General features: G+C 36.9%; 1 long non-coding RNA gene across 1 annotated transcript in view; it reads right to left on the bottom strand.

The window, feature by feature from the left end:
- Nucleotides 1-2,723: 2,723 nt before the first annotated feature.
- The window catches only part of LOC110365432 (uncharacterized), an 86,505-nt gene continuing 72,059 nt past the window's right edge, over nucleotides 2,724-17,169 (bottom strand). The window contains exon 7 of the long non-coding RNA XR_010472868.1: nucleotides 2,724-14,190. This is a non-coding gene — a long non-coding RNA (uncharacterized LOC110365432). The remainder of the gene's footprint in view (nucleotides 14,191-17,169) is intronic.

The raw sequence follows: 17,169 nt of genomic DNA on the forward strand, positions 1-17,169 counted from the left end.
TGTGATAAAAAAATAAAATAAACATATGAAAGTTCTCAAAGAAGAAAATATAAAAAAATGGAGGAGTTTTGAATCTTTCTGCAGTCTTATTATTTCTTTTTATAGAAATTACTCAGCTTTTTTTCACCAATAGGTAATACTGACTTTCTAGAAATGTGTTCTCCTGAAGGTTGAAATTCTTCATGGGTTGAAAATAGTGTTTGATTACTTCCTGTATATTGAAAATTTAGGTTTCTTGCCAATCAAGTTCTTCAATAGTAAACAAACTCACAGAACAAAGCTGATGTAAAAAAGAAACACTGAACTGAGCATTCTGTTAAAGATAATTCTTATCTCTCATTCCCTCCTGTATTCCTAGCAGTGAATGCAAAACAACATGAAAAGCAGGTCAGGGAGCAGTGAACTAAAATGAGGGCAGAGGGGTACAAGGGCACACACAAAATGGAGAAGATACAGCAAGCTAAGTGAATGACCATCTCATCTTAGGAATTTTTATGTTTGTGCAGTTCTTAAAAGCTAGTTCAAGCAGAAAACAGTTAAATGGAGCATAATCAGAAATGAACTAATCAGTTGTTATATAATAATTACTGCTCAGGTCAGCATAACCTTTCCATATTTTGATTCATTTTTAATCTCACTTTTCAAGCAAAAATAATTATACTCTTCTAACATAAACCTCACCTTCCTGAAACAGTTTTGCAAATGAAAAGGTTACACATTTTAGAGAACAAAAATATGACTGTTACTAGAGCTAAGCAGATATAAAAAGATGGTTTCCATAAACATTTATCTGATTGCTTAAGTTATATTGTTTGAACTTTAATACTGCCAATATGTGCATCAGCACATATGTTATGACCAGAGCGTATTGTAGACGTTATTATAAAGTATTTTAGAATGTATAGTCATGGAAACATTTGTAATCAGGAGTGTTTGTTCATGAAAATCTTTGATTAAGAGGTAGGACCATGTTACCTAGAGAGGTTTCTTCCAACCTAAATTATTCTATGATCCTACTAAAATAAATTTGTATGAGTTATTTTTATCTAATCAATATGGAGATTCATTTCATGTGATTCATTTTAAATCAAAAGGCCTTATCAAATACTATAAACTACTCACAATCAAACCACAAGCAAAGGAATTCTCCAAAATAAGTTTTTTAATGATCTAGTCAAGCAATGAAAGTATTAATGGAAAACTGTAAGAAATCACAATCAGGATAAAAAAAAACCAAATCAAAATCAAATAGATAAATTACCAGCAACAGCTTATATGACACAGTTTTTGAAGAAAACCTAAGACCTCAGAGATGAATTTTTCTGTTTTTCTTAAAGTTTTTGCATTTCTATGAGATGCCAAATTTTTATTATTTAAACATTATTTTTATTAAAAATAATAACCTTTATTGTAAAGGTCCAGATTCTTCAGCTTTTAAACAATTTGACTAATATCTATTAATTTAAGTTGTCTCACTGAAATAGGTATAATTGTTTTTCTCAGTACATGTTTGTAATATAAGGGCAAGGTCTGATCACAGGTTTATTTGTCCAGACTTTTCTCTTGTATTTCCATTGTGTGTTTCATCACGATTTGCGTTACAAAGCAGTTTGTGCTCAGGAAAAGTCTGGCATTCAATAACAATGAGCATAAGCCTATATATGTTTGCAATGTCTTTATCTTCTTTTATCTCTACTATTTGTAAACTCTAAAGAAAAATAATAGTGAGACCAGTGAATACAAGACTCTGAAAGACATAGTGGACATGATATGTGTTTAAATACTTTCATGCATATAGTTAAAACTTTTGGCTGAAATATGCTATGACTCATGTTCCGTTATAGCAATAAAGTATCAGCCAACAAAACTTGAAAAAAGTACAACCCAGATTTCTCCTCCTTTAAAAAGACTGTAACCCAAAGAAATTAAGATATATACAGAGAAGCTGGATCAATAGGGCAAAACCCAGAATCATGTTTTGAGTCTTTCACTCCCTAAATAGTTGAAAAAGATGTGGACTCCAATGCTTCAATTCCTCTTGAACCCAAGGGAGAAGGAGACACCATCACAAAACTCAGGCTGAACTCTGATTTCAGGAGCTTTTGCACTTGGAATTCTCCCTGGCATATGGAAATTGTTGCTCTTTACAAAGTAATAAAGGCTGGCTTTTGCACAGAGTCCTTTCCATTTCAAAATGCTTAAATAATTAATCCCTAACATGCCATATGAAGACTAGTTCAACTGAACTTTCCCCATGAGCTTTATGAATATAACTGTATGCCTACATGTATCAATTGTGTACTTTGAATCAAGTCTAAATAAAGGATAGGAAAAAATGATACTAAGATTGATGAGGTGGGAATTTAGCCAATGGGAGGAGTGCATAGTTTACAGAGATTATGAAAATTCAGCATAATATTAAAACAAATTTTCAGGAGTAATTAGCCTCCTATGGTATAATCTACATCTTTAAAGTCTGAAATCCTCTCTCCTCTCCTCTCCTCTCCTCTCCTCTCCTCTCCTCTCCTCTCCTCTCCTCTCCTCTCCTCTCCTCTCCTCTCCTCTCCTCTCCTCTCCTCTCCTCTCCTCTCCTCTCCTCTCCTCTCCTCTCCTCTCCTCTCCTCTCCTCTCCTCTCCTCTCCTCTCCTCTCCTCTCCTCTCCTCTCCTCTCCTCTCCTCTCCTCTCCTCTCCTCTCCTCTCCTCTCCTCTCCTCTCCTCTCCCTCTCCTTCAATTTGAGGAATGTTGGATCACAGCATTTCTCATTTCAGAATTCTCTGATTTAGCCCAAAACAAAACAGCAATTGCAATTCATTCCAAATGTTTGGTTTTGTGGGGTGTTTTTTTTTTTTTTTTTTTTTAAATATTGTTTAGTACTGTTTAGACTGGCATAGCACTGTATTATGATCGTTAAAGAACGCGGTTAAGTGCAGGCTGCCTAACACCTTTCTATTAGCTACCACACTGACCATATGTTAAGGACAGTGTACATTAAGCACAACCACACCCCTCACTCCTATTTCTTTACAAATATAATGAGACAATCACACCACATTGGACTTGTGAGAGGTTGTTTCCCAAACCATAAATAAAGTTAAGTTGAAAACAGATGTAGAAATTCTGAGGCCAATACTCTTCTGTGCAATATCAGTTTTAGCAAAGTTAAGCTCCTACAATTTGGATTGTATTCATCCAATTTACCTAGTGTGACAATGAAACTCTTTATTGGCAGACATACTATCCTTCTTTGTCAGAAAAGAAAACTGTTGTATTGATTTTCTTCACAGAATTTGTATATTATTTATACTGCAGCACTCCCTGGAGATTCAGTTATGGATGGGGAACCGGTTATTTCCAGCAGAATGGGACAATGGGACAGTTGTCCCATGAAAGATCAGAGCAATGAACCTTGTCCCCTGAAACTATAAGTAATAGGAGACATACTATTATGTGCTTTCCTGAGGGACAAGAATTAATGTACATGGTCAAGCACTCAATCTGATGACAAACCCATGAGGACAAGTCAAGGCAGCATTTTCAAAATATTGGTGTACATTCTGCTGAAGAAGAGGCTGAAAAACTGTGGAAAGGTGTCTTGTGTGGCTTTTACACAGTGTTCTCTGTGATAGAGTGTACAGTTGCTCTCACCGAAAGGGAATGTTGCAATGGATACAAAGCATAAGGGCTGTTGAGGTGTTTCAGATGATCTGAATTGATTTCACTGCAGAATTTCTCATGGACTTTCCAGAAGAAAGGGCTTCCCCATTCATTTCACAGATGACAAGATGGGAAAGAGCTTTTGTGTGGGGCACTAAAAAATATAAATATTAAATCAAGGAGACACCTTTAACAGCTGGAAAACTTCTATATAGCCACAGTTGCCAAACATAATTACTTATTCAAGAAGAAAAAAAAATTAGATTTGAATATCTGGAGAAGTAAAAAGGAGAAAGAAAGATATGTCGCTTTAGAAGAAGCGTCAATATACCGAAGTATGCATGTGAGCTACAGAATCATAGAATAACAAAATTATGGAATATCTTGAGTTGGAAAGGACCCATAAAGACCACTGAGTCCAACTCTCTGCTCCTCACAAGACTAGCTAAAAATAAATGACCTCACTAAGAGCATCATCCAGACATTTTTGAACTCTGACAGGGTTGGTGTTGTGACTGCTTCCTTGCGGATTCTTTCCAGTGACCGACCACCCTCTCAGTGAAGAACCTTCTCCTAAAATCCAGTCTGAACTTCGTCTGATGCAGTTTCATATCATTTCCTCTTGTCCTATCACTGGTGACCAGAGAGAGAAAAAATCAGAAAGTACTTAAGAGAATCAATGCAGAAGATTGCCTGTTCAACATCTTTCCCAGCAGACATGTAGATACAGGTAAACTTTGAATTTTTAAAGAACCATAGCACATGCATCTAATTAGGCATTCCAATTTTTGTTACTTATATCTGCAATTGTCTTTACTCTGACATCTGGACTCACCTATCTTGTACCATGTTTTTGTAGTCAACTCCTCTTTAATTAAATCTTTAATTTCTGGATTCCTTACAATCTATTCAACTAGGTTACTAAAACTAAATCATTATTTTTACTTCTTAACTCTTTCTGTTTTTCTGTCACTATAAACAACATGTTATGTTAGATGTTAAATATTATCATACTTTGTCAGTCCTAGCGGGATTACAAACCATGATTGTGTTTTTCATTGTTGAAAGCATATTTGTCTTTCCCATCCAACTCCAGGTTTTAAGTATGTGATAAATATGACTTCATTTATTCTTTCAAGCCCTGCAAGAGGGAAACAAAAGGTCTTCTCTCCCTCCATTTTACAGATCTTTCTTTTAAATTCATAAGACTATCACTTGCTTCCATTGTAATTCTTTGCCACTGAACAGAGAATTGATCTGATTACACCAGGTTCGCCAGTCACTAGAGCAGACTAGAAAATGGACTTCATGACATAAATAGTTTTAACTGTCTAAAAATGTTTTACCTAAAATCTTTGTGCTTTAAAAAGTGATTTTTTTACCTTGTGCTGGTTTTGGCTGAGATAGAGTTTATTTTCTTCATATTAGCTAGTATGGGGCCATGTTTTGGATTTGTGTTGAAAACAGTATTGATAACATAAGGATGTTTTAGTTATCACTGAGCAACGCTCACACAGAGCCAAGGCCTTTGCTCTCCTCACACTGCTCCACCAGTGAGTGAGCTGGTGGTGCACAAGAAGGTGGGAGGGGGCACAGCTGGGACAGCTGTTTCGAACCGACTAACGGGATATTCCATAACATATGATGTTATACTCAGCATATAAAGCTGGAGGAAGAAGGAAGAGGGGGATGTTTGAGGTTACGGTGTCTGTCTGCCCAAGTCACCATCATGCATGATGGAGCCCTGATCCCCTGAAGATGACTGAACACCTGCCTGCCCATAAGAAGTACTAAAGTAATTCCTTGTTTTGTTTTGCTTGTGTGTATGGCTTTTGCTTTACCTATTAAACTGACTTGATTCAAACTCATGCGTTTTCTCAGTTTTACTCTTCTCTCTCCCCAATCCCACCAGGAAGGAGTGAGTGACAGCTAGGCGGTGCTTGATTGTCAACTGGATTTAAACCATGACACAGATGGAACCATAATAAGGAAAATATTATTTTGCAAACTCTAAAATTTACTTGGAAGTGCTTTGATACACCTCCTGGGAATTCCAGTTCTGAGATCTCAGGACTCTCTTTCCCTATATGCTGAATTGCCTAGCCGAATTGCATCCCCTATGATACATCATCCTTTTAAACTTTTACTAAGCTCCTCAAGTGCAGGATTAGTCATCCAAATCTGCAGCATATCCAGGGAGATGTTGGAAGTTTATTAGTAATTTAAACAGACTCACTGATTGTGCAAGTAGGTATAGATATTTGTGAGATATTTAGCATGGATTTTTTTCTAAAACTGTAAATTTTTAACACCCACATGTGTACTGTGTTCCCAGGCATTTGCCTGAATTTACCCATGGCAGACCTCCAATAACTTCCACTGAATAATTAATGACTTCTATACTTCAAACTGCTTGAGAGAGGTAGATTTGTGCACTTCTGAAATGTCCTCAGGATATTTTCATAACCTGAGGACTGGAAAATCTTAAAAAAGGGAAGTAAGACTTTGAAGGATATAATTTGAGCCACTTTTACAACAAATTCTGAATGCAGTCTTTAGCAATCTTCTTCAATGCAAGGAGCCTTCCTGTTTGATTGAATCCTCTGTTCAAAGCATTTCAACAGTGAAACATCCTGTTTTAAAGACAGTTTGGAATAAGCAATCCCAGAGATTTAGAGGCTATGGATGTTCACAAGCCTTTCTCACCATTTTGAGCTCCCTTGAAACACATCTTATTTCTCAAAGATGCATCTACTACCTTGATTTACCTTGTCTGACTAGACTTTTTCCCTTTTTTCACTTTCTAGTATTGATCAATGTGTAACCTCTGTTTCAGTTGTCTATAGATATCTTAAGGACACACAGAGAATGCAATGTAAGTGGTAAGAGAGGAAATACACATGTAATCCTGTATTAAATCCCTTGTTGGAATATTATGAAGTAAATCTGTATTAGGCAAGATCCTCACCTTGTGTAGCTCTGTGAAAGTGAATGAGCCATAAAAACGTATCCCCACTGAGAGTCTGGTACAATATGTTTTATACAAAGGAACAACATAGATTCTTTCAGATTGAGCTGCTGTAATGTAATTTTATCACAAATTTTGTATCAATGGCATGTTTCAGTTTGTATCCTAAATTGTATTCTGCATGCTTGGGTTCTTAAACAAGTTTGAGACAATCTCACCAGAGCCCCTCTCAGTCTAGAAAAAAAAAATCCTGCAGTCTAATCTTTCTGTCAGAGCTATATGAGATTAATAGAAGATAATGAAAACATGAGAGGCTGATTCAGCTCAGAGGCTAGTTAAACGTCATCCTTTTCTGGTAACCTCAAGTGTGTTTGGTCTTTTCCCCTTGTCTTTGGGATGATTTTCCCACTTTCAGCTCTCCATTGAAATTGGTTTAGGTGGTTCCCAGAAGGAAATGACAGAGCCATGAAGAGCATTTACTTGATGTTAGTATCCAACGTCTCATAGTGTAGTGGGCACTTATTATGAAGGGGTCAGCTCTCTCAAGTGGAATACGATGAAATTGTTGCCCTCTCCAGTGAAAAATCAACTGCAGAGACCAAAATGTTCTATTAATACAGAGATTTACGGTTCTATTTTGTTACAATTATAGTATTCCCATTCATGATTTATATTATATCCAAAAACCCCTACACTTTGTACTTCAGGCACCATACCAGGAAGACTAGAGAATGAGAAAATAATAGTTTATTGCATGGTACCTTCTATTTGGATGTGACGGAGTCCCATTATCTTCTAAAAAGCTTTCTTTGTCATGATTTATAAAAGAACATCTATGTTGCAATCCACAATGAGTTTGTAGTTCTTTCCTGATTTGGTATGCTTTATTGCTGAATATTCTACGTGAGTGTGAAATTTCAAAACAACTGAACCATTGAAGACTGCACTTACAGATCTAATCACATTAATTTCTTCATTGCAAATTCACACACATTTATAGTTCTATAAAGATTCAGTGCTCATACATATATATATATTTGTATCACAAAAGTGTGCAACAGAATGGCCTTTTTTGAAGGAACTATATTATTATAACCTCATTATTTGTAGACTGAAGCATAATTTTAAACTTAATTAACAGGTACCTGGGTCTTTGGTACTTTGAATGAAAGGAAACTTTGATAAGCTGAAACTTGAACACATTTAATTATACCATGACCTATCAGTTCTGTTTGCCATTTCACACCTGTCCCCTGTCACAAATATTCCAGATAGTCGTGCTTTGCTCCACACATTGTCATTTAACTGCTTTATATGCTTCTGATTCTCCTTGCCACAAACTGCAGTGTCAGCACAGACCCGGACGTGCTTTGAATTTCATAATACATATTGAAAGTAAAAGATTTTAAGTAGAATATTGCAATTTTTTGTTTGAACTAGAGTGATGCAAACCATGACCCTGAACAGGATGAATTTTATCATTGTCCTATGGCCTGAATTTTGAAAGAGGATTTGATTTTATGATAAACACATTTCTGCCATTACAAATAAAATAAAAACAGATTTACAATGCCATGGCATTTTATTAGTAAAATGTGAAAACAACAGTTTTACGATGTTCAGTTTGTGGGCTAATACATTCCTGAGTGTTATTACAACTCAGTGGAGTACATATTCTCATTCTGTAGGCTGATGTTATTAAAAACACAGCCGGGAATGCTTTCCAAAGACTGCCAGTATCCCTGTTACAGTCTTTCATCAGTAGGTGTTCTGGTAGTAATCTTTTTTTTTTTAAACTACCGGTTCCTTTGTATTACAGGGTTTCACCTCCCTACAGGCTCAGCTCCTCAAGGAACAGACGAGCAGCTCTATTGGTCCAAGATCAAGGATCTACAGCATTTCAGCAGCTGCAGTTTTGGCCAGGGAGCTGTGTGGCTCCACAGCCCTTCCTGAGCACCAGGCTGGAAGGCAGCACATCAGTGGGCCATGCTGATTTCTGCTCAGCTGACAATTTTTAAATCAAAGCTCTGTATCTCAGTCTGGTTCAAAGCTCACCATGGAAGGCCACTTGGTGCTTGTCACTTCTGCAAATGGAGCCAGCTGGATGTCTACACAAACGTTAGGGTCCCCATTTGGGGTATCCAGGGAACGTAGCTTATGTCTGCCATTCTGTTTGACTTTTCTTCATGGGAGCAGGCTTGAGTCAAATGCTAATGGCTTTAGAAAGACACAGATCTAAACTTTGAGATCTTAAGACTTTCCAGTGGTGGAATAAGTAAACACCTGCACTTTATGCAGCAAATAAAAGCGAATTGTGACAGCAGTCACATGATAATTTTGTTTTATTAGGTCCTTTGGCTACATTTAATAGTTCCTTTGGTAACTATGCAGCTACACAACCCAAAAATGTAATTGATATTCTGAGAAAAAAACAATCCCCTGCTTTCAACCGGCTGTTTGAATAGCCTGTGGTTTTTGAAATCTAGTACCACAGAGCCAGAGAGCTACTATATTTTCTTGTTACATATCTTGGCATCTCATCAGTAAGTATAACATCTACAAGCCACTCCTTTGTGTCTCTTGTAACCAGATGATGTATGGGCTACACAGATGGTTTGTGATAAGGACAGTCATGCTAATACTGAAAATTCTACTAAATTAGCTGTACTTTGATTGTAATTAAACGTCCAAACAAAAAGTTAGCAAGTATAGTACCTTTAGTCAAAAATGCTGGGCCTTCATTCAGCTGGCTTGTTTTAAAGACAGACTGAGACACCTATACTGAATTCTCAAGCAACAGTCATTCTTCAGCATTTATTAGATCTTTGAAAGCATACAGGGCAAAAGAAACCAACAACTGAAACTGAACACAAGGATTCATAATTCACTCAATATGGCTCACACTCATTGGGCCACCTATGTGACTTGAGTATTTTCCAAATATATTAGTGCAAAATCCTCCAGGCATATGTTCAGACCCCAGAAGCCTGTAGAAACTCTTGGATCTTTTGCCAGATCCCAGAAACTTGTGGATATCCTGGCTATTTTGTTTTGATGCACAGATTAATTCTTATGTTTTCTGCATTGCTTTTCCTGCCATTTAAAAAAAAATATTAATATTCAGGGGAGGGAGGAAGACAAGTAAGACAGAATCATTATCTGTTAATAATTTCGGACGTATCGTTCTATTTAATTCCTTTCTGTTATGCCTGTCAGTCTCTACTGTTTAAGGAATTCATTGTTGTATACTTTTTCCATGTGGTCTGTGTCATCTTAGGCAGCCTGCAGACTACAAAAACCCTAGCTGAAAGGAAAGGAGAGGGAAGTGAATCTACTCATGTCTCTTAATCAGACGAAAAAAATTTCCAACACCACATAGTACTGAACTGGATATCAACAGGAGGTGGATACCATGAGTGCAAGCAGTTCAGTAGTTTTCTGGTTAATCTGTCCTATAGTCACTATTCTCTAAACCTAACCCTGCAATTGTGTTTCCTCCTGAGCTCTCAAAAGTTGTAAAGAGTAAATTGACAATACGTTTCCAACCTGTGTAGGAATCATTACATCTGTTTCATTGACATGGTATAAAGATTTCCCCAAAATAATATAGCAAGATTGCATATGTTTACCTTCCAGGATCTGTACTGGGAAGTCAAAGGATGAGCTGTTTGAAGTTGAGGATTAAGCTTTATAGTGAAGAGGGAGATAAGAGGGAGAGACATGCATATATGCTAACAATTTTTGATGTAATAGTACTGGAAATTGAAGAGGAGGGGATATGAACACATCCTGCTCACATCTCATAACCTTGAACATAACTGCCACTTGAGGCAGTGTGAAGGGGGTCCACATCGTCTTAAATGTTTGCAAGGTGAATATCAGAAATGGTCACAAGAGTAAAATAATGAAGTTATAGTAGTTGATGTTCCAATTTTCTATGACCTAATGTCGGTTTTTTTTGTCAGCAAATCAAACTAATTTGCATTTTCTCTGCATGGAGCTGAAACCCAGTCAGATCTAAATTTTGTATAAAGTATTTTCCCTTCCCCAGAAGCCTCAAATCAGACAACAAAGATTCATAATACTGCCAATTTCATATCTCTGTGGAGTGTTTTTCACATACATCTAAGACAAAAAAAAAAAAAAAGAGAACAAGTTAAAAATCAAACTTGGTTTTGTCCTGTAGAGAAAGTAAACATAGGAGCTAAGTGGTGAGTAGGGGAAAATTATTTGAACCTCTGATAATGTATTAGTATTGTGCATAATGAAAAGCAGGAGAAGAATCTAATGACAGTAACTTAAAATAGATGCTACATATCAGAGGCGAAGGCCACAGAATTGCTCTGAGTATCAGGCCCAAAGCATACATGGAAGATCGCTTATATGGCGTTTGATTCTTTAGTATCAGAGAGCTCCAATTTAATGATTTTTCTGAGACTGGTCAAAATGTCATATTTACCAACAAATCATGTACTGCAGACAAATTAAATCTAACATTACCTGTAATTACAGCTTTGAGAGATTAATTTAGACACTTGTGCACAGCGCCTAATAATGGACTGTTATTATTTGTGCTCTAGCAGGCCATCTGTGGTTTGGGAAGGTTCATCTACAGGTCACTGAATACAGGTAACATAAATAATTCACATTTTTTTTATAGGCAGAGGAAGAAATAGATTATGCTAAATTTAAAAACCCCATGCTAAACAATGTGGTCTTTGAAAATTCAATTTGATTTTTTACGTGTACTACAAATTTTAAAGCCAAATTGCTCACTGCATACAAATGCATAAATTTGATTGAATTCCTAAAGACATTTTTAGTCTCTGCTACTGAATTCTAAGATGGTCATACTTCATATGTATAATTCAGTTAATCAGATATGAGATGTGACTTCACTTGTAAACATTTTCTGAAAAGATTAATGATTGATACAGAATAAATAGAATAATCTGCACTGCAGAAATGCTAGTTCTTTGGTAATATAAGTTTAAAATAATTTATAACATATTTGTTTGTGTTAAGGCTAAAGGCCAAAAACCCACTCTCAAATATCCAAGGGCATCTCCCATTGACTACACTGGGATCTGTGCCTGTGTATCTGAAGGCTGAGCTGGGCCATAAGGAATTGTGTCAGATACAGCAATCCAACCATAGCACTGGGATGAAAAAGAGAGGTGCTGAGTTACATGAGGAAAATAATGTAAAGAACTGCAAACATTAGGTAAAATTACGCTTCATTGCATAAGAAACTAGATACAAAGAGGCTGAAGTCAAACCACTACTGTTTTTCCTTGAGTAGCGCAAATACTGTGACTCCTTGTCATTCATAACTGCCTTAAAATAGCGTGTTCACAAAGATGTACATCCCAGGATAATTTACTTCCATGTCACCCACATATCTTCACAAGTTAATAACACTTCTATCACTTGTTTTAAAGTTCCTGGGAGCTACACATTCCAGTAGCTTGCTGCTTTTATGAGGGCCCTTTTCAGAATCTGGGAAGAGGAGAGGGCAGGATAATTCAGAATAACTGATAAGGAGAATAAAATAAAGATCATAGTCGCATAACATACTGTTATGTTACTGGAGATGGTGATTTTCCAATTCTACTTAGCTACAGGAAGTGAAAAGGGTGATACAAATCCATGTAAATCCATAAGAAAAGAGTCAACGTGCTTGCTGCCACTGAGGTTAATGGAAGTGGCAAACACTAAGGTAATCTATAGAATAATTATTATTCTAGCAGACTGAACAGTAAACTTAGGCAGACTCACTAAATCCAAAACATCAAAGTGAATGTTCTGCAAACCTAGGTGATCACATGACATGATTGCAAATAGTCCAGGAACATAATTTTTTTCCTTTCTAGCAATTACACACACTTGGTAAGTCTTACCCTTTCAGTGTCTTTCTAATAGTTTGTAGAGTGCCTAATAAAACCAGAATCCGCTCTGGGCCTTTAGCATCTATGGAAATTGTCCATATCATAATAGTAAGCAGCAGTTGAAATTGCTTTCATCTTTGACTTGATGTTCTTCTTTCACTTGTTCTTTAGTTTGATACGTCTTTCAGTGGCTGTGTCAGTGATACTGCTTTTGATAATGACATCTGTGAAAAACTGCTAATGTTCCTAACATCTCTTCCTGTTTGTAATTTTTACAATGTAAATCTTCAGTAAGTTCGAAAGTCGTATCTGAACAAGTGTTTTACAATGTAGCCTCAAATGCTGGAGCTGGATTTTTTCCTCTGGAGACAAATCCAAACCTGTTTTATTCTTACCCTACTCTATTTCTGTTAAAACTAGTGAGACAGTAAAAGGTTTCTATTAATGTGGAAAGTGGCCTAGCTCTTAACACGTGTTTATACAAACATATGTAAAAGTTGTGATTAGCAGTTCTGATTAAGAATTCACAACATTTTATTCCTGCTTATAAAGCACTTTATGAGTGCATAACACTATAGTTAAACAACAGGCAAGGAGGTTGCCCAACAAACAGTTGGGGTTCTGAGCTGCAGCTGTATCCTTAGGAACTACTCCTCATTCCTCCAGAAACCATTTCTGAGGTCCACAGCCTCCTTGGCAGGTAGAAAGGTCCAGATGCCTGATCAAAATTAGTGCTGAGCGGTAGCAGGGCTGAGGGGTAAACTTGTAAGCATTGAAAGTGAGATCTGTGCTTCGGTCTAGAAAAAGCACAGTGTAAGTGTAGGTGGGACAAGTATTTGGCTGGACAAATGCTATTCTCCCATTAAAGTTTCGTAATGAAGCAAGACTGAAAGACTCAGTTGTATGCTCCTCTACATCACGAACCAACACAGAGTTAGGAAATGAGAAAAGACTAAGACAAAGATTAAAAAACCACAATGACGCACATTTCAATAATAACAGAAGCACAAAGGAGAAAAGGAAGTAATGAGGACTTCAAAAGGAACTTGTAAATTAGAATGGGATAAAAATGAGAATGAGCACCTGAAGTTCACTGGATTGTAGAAAAATCCTTCAAGGAAACTGTTAGAAGCTCTCTTGGTTGAAACATTTAAGAATAAGCATATACACATAACTTAGTGAACGTGACAAATATTCATGGTGAGAGAAAGGACTAGCAAATAGTCTCTTAATGTTTTTCAGGCTAAGTCTCATATTTCAATAGCAAAACAACCCCACACACCCTATTAGCAGGTCATCTCCTATTCATGCTCATGCTGTTCCCCTTTGCAGGAGCTCATAAGGAAGAAATACCCATGAAGTTAATGGGGCTTTAAAGCTTACAAAAAGATAGGTAGCAGCCAGAAAGTAAAGGAAGCGACAGTATAAGGAAAGCATTATCTCTATGGATTACAAAGCATAGTTCATAAATTAGATATCTGAGCAGGTTTTCCTTCTCAATGACTCTTGAGTTTTGCTAGTAATCACCACATGGCAAAGTTTTCACATATTAGGTGGAACAGTATTGATTGCATTATTCATCCAAATGCAAATGTTCTTTCTTTGCATTTTTTGAAGATGTGGCTTGCCATTGTTTTTCCTTTGCTTGTCTCCTCTGTTTTGAGTGCAGCACTTTACACTAAACAAAAGCAAAAACAAAAAGAAACAAAAAAAAGCTCTGTAAGCATTAGAATGTGTCTACCTGGTTAACACAGCACAGCATATGCAGAAAATAAGGCTCTGTCTTTAATTTTTCTCTCAATTAAAAGAACAAACCCCACATTTTCTTAATTCAATAACGAATTAACTACACATGGAATTATATGTTCCATTGTGCATAGTATCTGAAAGCTACAGATATTCAAATTGTTGTCACTTTTTCCACATAAGAACTCCAAACCAAAACATATTATTATTTTAAACTTAATATATATTTTCACAAATTCTTACAAAGAAACTAAATGCCTTTCCAATGAGAGGTGCTGAGGAACCAGTCAGTGAATGTCAGGATGGTGGCTGAAAGAAGAGAGGACAAAGATTCATGAAGAGATGCCAGTAACTATAGTTACTAAAGGGTGAATGAGAATACTCTTTGAAAGAGTCAGTCATACAGCTTCTCTACAGTGGATAAATTGGCTGTTGAATCCTGAATCCAGTGGAGTTCATTTTTGGTACAGCCAAAAGTCCTTCAGACAGAGACCTGTCTGAGAAAATCTGAGCCTTTCTGTCTGTGTCTGTGGACACTTCGGCTGAGAGAATTCTATCTCAGCATATTATAAAACAGAGAAAAAACAAATTATTGCCAAATCAATATGGCCCCTTCCTACCCCTCCAAGCCTGACAAAGACCACGGAAGACTCCCCCGGTGGTATTGGCTGCACACCATGAGCAGATAATTAAGTGAGGAGAGAACATTTTGCGTCTATGTAGGAGGAAGGTTGTATTCATAGCTTTAATGTCTCCTGCAACAGAAAATTATAAAAAGCACTTGAAATGTGAAATAATGAAATGTAAAGTATTAAATTACATATTTTTTAAAAAATATTAACCCTTATTGCTGCTGACAGCATTGAACTTTTTGCAAGCAAAATGCCAACCTGTCTCAGTCTTTCAGAACATACTATAGATGTCTTAACAGCCCTCTTCAGCAGGAAAGGGAAAAGTTGACTGAGGTAATCAGAAATAATCATTGTTGTAATTGAAATCTGATACTAGTCCCTTTCAGATAAAACGAGACAAGCACAGAAATGGGAAGGAAAAGAACAAGGATATCCAAGAAAGTCAACAAACTGGCTATAATTCATACCAGAGCAATGAAAATGACAGCAGAAACTGTCCTGTAAAGAACAGTGAAAAAAGACAGGATCTTAACACTGGTATGCTACCTGAACTTAGTGAAGACTAGGAGGAAAAAGAGGGTGCTCTCGTCATCTACAGATAACTGAAGACTGGAAAAATAGCAAGAAATGCGTGCTGGTTATGGTGACATAGTAGTATGTCGGTAAAATTAATGGCTTAAAACTGAGTGAAGGAACATTTAGCAAAATTTCCTAATAATGAGATCTATCAGACTGTAGATATATCTCCCAAGAGAAGTGGTGGAAACCCTTTGCTTGAGTCATGTGCAATTGAGCTTGGACAAGACAGTGGAAATGCACTCTGAGGAGTAATCCTGCACTGGCAGGGGTTTGAGGAATGGGTTACACGATTTCATAAGGTTTTCCAGCACCTTTTTTTTTTTATTGGCAAGAGCTCCATCAAAATCAAACAAAGTTATACATGAACCTATTTTCTTGCAAAATCCGTAGCATTTTTTTTTGTTCTGCATCGAAACTGTTAACCATCATTTTTATATCCTCCACTTAACAATCTTGCTTTCTGTTCTCAACAGTATCTTCCTGATTTGAACTACACTCTTATTCTAAGTGGAAAATTACTTGTCAATGTGTTATAAAGAAATCGGCTACATAAACCAAAACCAAGGAAGTATTTTAACATAAATTCTTAAGTCTACAAATGAATTATTGTAGCACTTCACATGGAGTTTTTCAATTGCATATAAATAGAAAGTAAACTGTAGCCTTCCCAAAGGCCTCTGTTCAGAAAATAAGTCTTGCTATAACCAAATCTCTGTCAAAATTAGTTCAGATCTTCCTCAGATGGTTCTGTCTCAAAGCCACTGTACAAGTGAAATACAGACCTGTCAGTGGCTGCATCTTACTTGACCTCTCTCGGTCTGAGAAAAAGCAAGACTGCTGAGACCACTATCACCCTACCTGTCCCAATTCTGAGCTCTCCTGAGGTTCCTGGGAATCTAATTTTTGTGAACTTACTGAGACAATGGCTGGGAACTACCTGAAGTGGGGATCGTTTCTTCCCTGTGAGAACTGTAGAGAGCAGAAAGCTGTCCCACCCATGACCTGACGCTGTGGTTTGGCCTTTGGACACTCAGATTTCTTGTTGCTTCCCTTCTTCTCTGAAACCATTTCCTCCCCATTTGTGCTCACCTGCTGCCCTGAAATAATTTATAAAAAGAAAATTCCAGAAGCATTATACTATTGGCCCAGAAGGATTCAATCTCATAGTTTTAAAAGCCAAAACATCTCATTTTTCAAATTACTAAAAAAAAAAAATAAACATATTCTGGCACACAGATGGGTCAGAATTATGTCCTACTTTTTCACTTAGGAGATCAAATGGTAATGGTTTCTCATTATTGATTTAATCTTCAATTATTAGGACTGTTCATGGCCCAGTTTCAAAGTGTGTCATGGGATATGGTCCTGAAGAGAAGCAGGGGAAAGTAGAAGAAATGGTTGGTTTTCAAGGATCACCTTCTCAAAGCTCAAGAATGGTCCACACAAAGGTAGAGGAGACCTGTATGGATGAACAAGGAGCTTCTGACAAAACTCAAACATAAAAGGAAGCATCACGTTGCAGAAACAAGGTCAGGTGACCTGGGAGGGATACTGAGACACTGTCTGTCCATGCCAGGATGGGTTTAGGAAAGCAAAAAAACACTTGGACTGGAATCTGGCAAGGGACATGAATGGCAACAGGAAGAGCTCCCACAAATACTTCAGCAGCAAAAGGAAGACCAGGGAGTCATAGAATCACA

This window comes from Columba livia, chromosome 1 (assembly GCF_036013475.1).
Source record: "Columba livia isolate bColLiv1 breed racing homer chromosome 1, bColLiv1.pat.W.v2, whole genome shotgun sequence".
Lineage (NCBI taxonomy): Eukaryota > Metazoa > Chordata > Aves > Columbiformes > Columbidae > Columba > Columba livia.